The sequence below is a fragment of the Marmota marmota genome, unplaced genomic scaffold, assembly GCF_001458135.2.
Source record: "Marmota marmota marmota unplaced genomic scaffold, marMar, whole genome shotgun sequence".
Taxonomy (NCBI): domain Eukaryota; kingdom Metazoa; phylum Chordata; class Mammalia; order Rodentia; family Sciuridae; genus Marmota; species Marmota marmota.
In genome coordinates, this window is record NW_026000068.1 from 778,467 (window position 1) to 786,110 (window position 7,644).

The 7,644-nt window shown below is 63.0% G+C and overlaps 1 long non-coding RNA gene across 1 annotated transcript; it reads right to left on the reverse strand.

Annotated features, from left to right (window-relative positions):
- Positions 1-3,238: 3,238 nt before the first annotated feature.
- LOC125620007 lies at positions 3,239-5,802 on the reverse strand. Its single transcript, XR_007351590.1, has 2 exons — positions 3,751-5,802; positions 3,239-3,558 (listed from the first exon to the last, which is right to left on the reverse strand). It is a non-coding gene; the product is annotated as an uncharacterized LOC125620007 (long non-coding RNA).
- Between the last annotated feature and the right edge of the window lie 1,842 nt (positions 5,803-7,644).

The window sequence follows — 7,644 nt, forward strand, 5'->3', positions numbered from 1 at the left end:
CCTCCCTGGGCCAGGGCCTCCTCGCAGGCCCTCCCATGCTGCCAGCACCCTTGCTCAGAAGGGCCCAGCATGGAATAGCCCCTGCCCCGGGGCCTTGAGCCTCCATCCTCCTGGCCAGGGACAGGTGGTCTTTCCAGCCTCCGGCCACCAGTCCCCAGGCGTCCTGCTGGCGCCTGGGGAGCACTGGCGTTGTCCCAGGAGGCTCCTCCTCCCTCTCCACCAGTTCTCACTGCAGCTGCCCCGCAGGCTGCGGTGTCTGGGGACACCCGAGTGCCCCTCCCTTGGTGTGCCTCTCCCGGTGGGTGGGACGGGCCTTCAGGCACCCACACCTGCTCACAGGAGGTGCTTGGCAGGTGCTCACCTTCACGTTAGGCGTTTGGCTGGTCCGAGCAGGTGGAGAGTGGCCTCAGGGGGAGGGGGCTGTCTGCCTTCTCTTCCGGGAGCTGGCGGGGGCGGGGCGGGGCGGGCGGGGTGTCAGGGCCCCACCAGGTGAAGGCACTGCCGCAGGCTGCCTGCAAACGCCTCGTCCTCAGGTCTCTCACCAGCAAGCCCCCTTCCTGGCTGCAGCCTCACACAGAGGAGGAAACCTCGCCAAGTGGGCCTGGGGGGAAGCCCTGGGGCAGCCCCGCACCCTGTGAGGAAGGAGGCCGGGAAGAGCAGCCGGTCAGAAAGAGCTGAGCTGGGGGCTCGGGCAGCCGCCTTTGCTCAGCGCTGCCCTGGAGGAGTGCATGCCGTGTCCCAGCAGAGCCAGGATGGGGGCTCACGGGCTTGGCATCACTTCCTGCCTGCCAGGGAGGCCGGGTGCCTTCTCCCAGGGGCTCCTCAGAGCTGCGCTGTGACCTCACTCCTGCAACAAGATGTGCCCGTGGGCTCCCAGGCACTTCGGTTCAACACGGGGCACACAGCTGCAGGCCTCACTTTGCCTGTCAAAGAGGAAAAGCCAAGCCAGGCACCGCGGGGCACGCCTGTAATCCCAGCAGCTCGGGAGGCTGAGGCAGGAGGATGGGGAGTTCACAGCCAGCCTCAGCCATGGTGAGGGGCTAAGCAACTCAGTGAGACTCTGTCTCTAAATAAAATACGAAATAGAGCTGGGATGTGGCTCAGTGGTCGAGTGCCCCTGAGTTCAATCCAGGTACCCCCGCCCCCCAAAAAGAGACCAAGCCACGCGCCTTTTCCTTTTCCCCAATGCTGGGTTCAGACTCAGAGGCCTTGAGAAGGCTGGCTGCTCCCCACTGAGCGACACCCCAGCCTACACCAATGGTCTTGAACGGGCCGCTCAGGGCTCAGTCAGCAATCCAGGCCCTGTTCCTGAGAGTTCACTCTTCAGACCTTGTAATTACCTGGGAATGCTCTGTAATTACCCGGGGCCAACTCTGAGGTCAGGGCACATCACAGATGCACAGAGGCAGGGCTCCGGATGCCTGTGCAGGGGCAGGAAGGCAAAACCCTCAGCGGCCCTGGGCAGGGCAGGGCAGAGGTCAAACTATACACCCTGCACCCAACCCACTGGGCCACGGAGGACACAGGGCCAGCCGTAGGAAGACCAGAAAGAGGTGGGCCAGCTTGTCCCTGGGCAGGATGGAGGCAGGGCCGGGGGACCTGAGAGCAGAGGAGTGCGTGCTCCTGGGAGCCCTGAGCTCCGGGAACAGTCCCAGAGCTCCCAACCAGAACAGAGCAGGCTGTGAGTGGGGACAGGCTGGCTGGGCCATGAAGGGGCTGAAGGAAGGGCTTCGTGCATCTTGGAGCTGAGCTGGTGTCTTGAGGGTGGGGAGGTGAAGGGTAAAGGCACCGGGGTGGATCCCGGTGACCGAGGCTGGGGGAGAAGAGACTGAAGGTTGTCCCAGGAGACTTTGGAGAAGGGCCCAAGTCAGCAGGAACAGGGGTCCAGGGATCTGGGGAGCAGCCTGCCCCGGACAGGCCCGTGGGATGAAGGGCTGCAGGTCTCCAGGCCCCACCCCTGCGCAGGCTTCTCCCTGTGCACACTTGGCAGGGCACGGTCGCCTCCTGGAGAGCACTGGCCAGAGGAGTCCTCCAAGACGATGTGACTGGTGGTCAGTCATGCAGGACCACTTGCTCAAGGACCATTTTACCGGTTTCCACAGAGGCCCAAGCAGGAACAGAGCGATTGCTAGGATGGGGGTCGTGCTGTGACCTTGGTGTCTCTCCAGTTGGCCTTCCAGCCCCGCTCCACGGCCTCACTGCTCTGCCAAGGCTCTGGGGTCAGGTGGACAGACAAGAGGATCCCTCCACCAGGCTGGGGCAGCCGGGCACTGCCCTCAACGCCTCCCTGCCCAGCCCCAGCCCTGAGCATGGCCCTGGCTCTGCCACCTTGACAGACTTCACAGGTTCACAGGGTGGCTCCGGGACCCTGAGTCTGGGCCCAGCCTCCCCCTCTGCACCAGACCTGAGCTCTCCAGGAAAGCAGCCTTCTCACTGCCTGGCCCTGGGTTGGGCCAATCCTCAGCAGGACATGGAGACCAGCATTTGACCACCAGGGGCCCTGGAGGCCACCTGGACTGCATGGTGAGGGCCATCCTGGAGGTCAGCAGAGGGCTCATCCAATCTGACTGCACAGGGCCTGTCCTTGCCCACCCACCTGGCCCTAAGTGGCCCTACAGAGGCCCCGTGTTCGGCCCTGTGCACAGCCCCCCACGTGCTGGCCAAGTTCTCAAAGGACAAAGTGTATATGCTCAGTCCCTGGGAATCGCTCCAGGACAGGGCTGTGTGCAGGAGAAGACCTATGAATGTCACCCCAGCCGGAAACCAAAGAGGCCACCAGGGCCCAGGAGATGACTCCCACCACCCATCCAGCAAGGGCTGCAGAGAAGCCCCGCCCCAGCCTGCTTGCCAGCTGTGTCCAGGGGGCACTTCTGGAGAACCCCATCCCAGTGAGCAAAGGTGTCATGGCAGCTGAGACTCACAACGCACTGCCACCAAGAGCAGAGGACATCCACCTGGTGCTCTGCTCCTGTGGACAGTGCTCAGGGCCAGGGCCTCAGGCTCCTTGCCAGCCCAGGGAGAGAGGCGAAGCGGTGTGCTGTGAACATGCGTGTCTCATACACATGTAATAGTGTGTACAGGCATTGGGACACGCTGAGTGACCTGGTCTTCGCTGCCCCAGACACGGACGTGAGGCCTTTCCTCTCATCTCTTTGTATCTGTTCTGCACTTTTCAGACATGTTATTAGATGTGGTCCTTCCCTGTTCACAGAAGCTGTGAATATGATCAGCACGGCCGTTTTCAATCTTATTGACTAACTAGTCACTGGGGATTGAGCCCAGGGCTGCCTGACCAGCTGCATCCCCAGCGATTTTTATTTCACTTTGAGATGGGCTCTTGCCAAGTTGCTGAGGCTGGCTTTGAACTGGCCATCCTCCCACGCAGCCTCCGATGTGCCAGGGTCACAGACCTGTGCCTTTGCACCCAACTGGTTTTGTTCTGGGGGACAGGGTTGAACAGGCTGGTCTCAAGCTGGGCTCAAGGGATCCTCCTGCCTCAGACGCCCAAGTGGCCAGGAATAGGGGTGTGTCCTGCTGTGTCTGCTCACCATTATTAATCTGAAAACAAAACTACCTGTCACCCTTTACCTAGGAGGACATTGTCCATCTCCTCTTTTCCCAAGTGTCAGCTGAAGTGGACGATGTGGGCTCCCAGGTCACCCCCAGCCCCTGGGCCAGGGCATCTATGGTCAGGGAGCAAGGCCCGCCCTGGCTGCCCACGGGGATGCGGGCGCCCGTGGCTCTGCTCACCCAGGCTGCCTGCGTGGCTCCCAGGCTCAGCCGCCATCGTCACTCAGGGCCAGCCGCACCCTGTCCTGCCCCCGCGTCATCTGGGCCTCTCCTCAGAGACCCACGTTGGCAACAAGTGCCCTTTCAGGCAGCAGTAGTGACACACAGACAGGAATGCGACTCCACCAGGCCGAGTGGGAGTGCGGGGACACGCCCGGCTCCGCTGTGGCAGGTGTGCTGGAAAGCCCTGTCCCCGTGACCAGAGTGGCCGGCTGGCCTGCGCCCCCAGGGAGCACACCCACGCCAGGCGAGAGCTGCCCTGCTCCCTGTCCACGCTCCCTGCCCTCGGTATCTCCCCGGCAGAGACTGGGCTCTGGGAGATGAAGACAGAGGGACACAAACATGGCCAGGAGGCCTGGGGGCGGGGGCTAATCCTGTGGGCTTAGCTCCAGCCCAGAGTCAACAGGCAGGGGAGCAGGGGCACTGACGTCCCGTGACTTCTGAGGCTGCCGCTGCTCAGCAACCCAGCCTTCACGTGCAGCGTCTCCTTGAACAAGCAGCCGCGGGAGACAAAGGTTAACGGCAGCTTGTCACGGGATGGGGTTCTCCACAGCCATCCCCTGAGCCAGCCTGCCCCGAGGCCGGGTGGGAGAGGGCCCTCAGGGTGCTGAGATCCTCCTCCCAGCCTTCCTGGGCGGAGCGCCAGGGCCTACAGATTGCTGTCCTGTCCCCGGGGGATGCCCAACCTCAGTCCCTAGCCAGCTCCTGGCTCTACCCTCCCAAACCCACGACAGTGACAGCACAGCTGGGCTTCACGCCACCTGCTACTTCTGTGTGTCCCAGTGATGTCCAAGGGACAAAGGGACAGGATGGGGTCCCTGCAGCCCTCAGGCCACTGCAGTTCAGAGCTGCTCAGGCCCAGTGTTTCCACGCTGTCCAGTGCCTCCCAGGCAATCATCCTGACCTGCTGGCAGAGGCTGGGGGCCAGGGCCCAGTGGGCTGTGGCCCGGTGGCCGGCCCCGGCGGGACCCCCATGGCTTGGCCGGTGGTCCATCCCTGCCACCCGTTTGGGGAGGGTGGATGAGAGGGCTGCGGAGTCCTGGGGACATCGATCCCGTTGGAGATGCTTGGCTCCACTCTGGTGCCCACTGGGCCCCCTGCGCGTCACAGTAGCCGAGGAGCTGAGCCTGGTGTCCTGCAGCGTCCACTCACGCGTTCTCTCAGCGTTCCCACAGAGCATGCGTTCCACCCACCCAGGGGTGTCACCTTTCCTCCTGATGGAGCAGGCAGGGACACAGGAGCAGAGGCCCCAGGAGAGGGAGCAGGTGCCCCGCACCCCTTCATCTGGCTCCGGGAACCCGTGGGCCACTGGAGCCATCCAGGTGGCCTGCCACACAGCTGCCCCTGAAGGCCTGGCAGGTCCAGGTGCCTGACTCCACTGGGACCCACCACAGGGCCCAGCGATGTCCAGAGACCACCCCTGTGGAGGACTCGACCAGCTAGCCTGGTCACTGCTCAGCCTGCCGTGACCGACAGACTCAGGTGCTTACCACAAACAGGGCAGGATGACAGTCTGAGGGGACGCTGTCTGCAGATGCAGAAGATGGACGGCTGGATGGCCACTTCCTCTACCAGGAGGCTGGAGGGCGTGACCGTCCACAGATCAGAGCAAAGCCAGAGGCCCAAAGCCCGGGTGTGAGGCAGCCTCACGCCTGGCCTAGTCCAGCCCGGCCACCGTGGTGCCCACCACATCCCTGCCCCACCCACGCTGCCTCCGCAGACTGCACCCTCCCCCCACAGGGTCAGGGGGAGCCTGACGCTCTGTTCAGTGAAATGTGGGCAAAATCGACATCACCGTCCCCCTAACCTGCAGGCACAGACTCTGTGGATCCAGAGACACAGCTGCCCTGGAGGCCACCCAGCCCATAGGACACTTCATGTGAGCTTGATAGAAACCTGCTGTCGGGGACAGTTGGGCCATCTGGACATGCCCCGAGGGTGCCCAAAAGGAGCTCCACAGGTGGCCCAGGGCTTGACAGCCTTGGGCAGCACCCCAGAACCTGATGGGGAGGCCCCGCCTGCTCACCCTGCACGGGGCTTTCTGCCAGAGCCATTTCCGGGGACTTCCGCAGGAAACACGGCATTAGCGTGTTTGCAATGCACACACAGGATCTGGGGCTCACTGCACTAAGAGCAGCCCACGTCCAGCTTTGGCAGGACCTTCTGGAGGGTGTGGGTGAAGAGAAAGCCCCAGGGACCACAGGCCAGGGCTGTGCCATGGGGACTTTGGGGACAGAGACTGTCCCCATTCTGGCCTTCCCTTGTGGGCCTCACACCACACTCGAGGAAAGCTGGGCCCGGGCTCTCCTGGCTGGCCCTCAGGGCCGGGCCTCACCTCCTCCTATCCCCACACAGCCCTGCCTCCCCGTGTCTCCATCTCTGTCGTCTCCCTCAGTCTCTGTCTGTCTCTTATCTGCTTTTGTCTTTCTGGGTCTGTTACTGGGTGTCTATGTTTCTCTTTGTCTCTGTACCTGTCTCCATTTCTTTATTTGTCTCTGTCTCTGTCTGTCTCTCTGTATCTCTGTGTGTCTCTGTTCCTGTCTCTACATCTCTGTATGTATTTCTCTGTCTCTGTGTCTCTATTGCTCTGTGTCTATTTCTATATCTGTATCTCTCTGTCACTGCTTCTGTCTCTACCTCTATCCCTCTATATCTCTGTCTCTCTGCCTCTGTCTCTCTATCTCTGCTTGTCTCTACCTCTATCTCTGTCTGCCTCTGTCTCTATGTCTACCTCTCAGTGTCTCTGTCTCTGCCTCTGTAACTCTGTCTCTGTCTCTGTCTGTGCCTCCTGTGTCTCTGTCTCTACCTCTCTGCCCCTCCGTCTCCCCCTCCCTGTCTCTGACGGTCTCTGTCTCTCTGCAGCCTCTTCCAGAGCCCCGCCCTCCCTTGGCTCTGATACCCTGGAAGCCAGATGCTCTCAGGGGCAAGCCTCGTCTCTGGCCCCCACCCTCTGAGCACCCCGCATGGGCAAAGGCCAGCCTGAGCTTGCTGACCCCAAGGGATGCCCTCGCCCCGAGATGGAGCCAGGTAGAGGGTGGGACCGAGTCTGGCTTGGGCGCTCCTCCTGCAGCGGGGCTGGCTGCTGGAGAAATAAAGTAGCCAGGACATGGGCTTGGGGAGAGGACCAGGGTCACCTCAGGGAGGCCCAGTGGGGGTCTTGGAGCCCAGGTGGCTCCTGAGGGGAGAGGGGCCATGGGGCCAGATGGGCAGAGCCCATCTTGGAGGCGTCCCCCACCCGAGCTCCTGCCACCACCCCCACTCCGCTCCAGTCTTGGCACAGATGAACCCTGGCGCAGTACCTTGGCGCCCCAGCGGGGAGCAGGGGTGCCGCGGCCCGGCGCGGCCCGGCACTGCCCGGGCACAGTACAGCCGCACAGTGCCCTGGAGGAAAGAGGCTGCGGGCCGCACAGGCAGGGCCGCCCTCCCAGGGCTCCGCCGGGAGGGACCCGAGCCACACAGCCCTCCCACCACAGGCAATGTCCAGTACCGGCACAGGGCTTCCCCCCCCTCCCCTGGACTGGGGTCAGCAATGTCCAGAGGACAGCCTGACTTGGAAGGGGCTGAGAGGAGACCTGCCCAGCTTCCTGCAGGGAGGAGATGCAGCTGCTCCAAGGACCCAGAGGACCAGTATCCTCCTGGGCCAGGCAGGGCCAGCAGATACCATCTATTTGCCTCGGGCCCCTCTTCCCAGGGAGCAGGCCTGGCCCTGGCCTGGGGCTGCACGCCCCCCACGATGTCTCTGTTTGCACAGGGGAGGGGCGGCCAGCCGGGGCCTCCTGTCTGCAGCAGGGGGTGGCTCCAGGGCCCTGGGATGGGCAGATAAGGCATTAACTGCAGCTGAGACGCGCCCTGCTG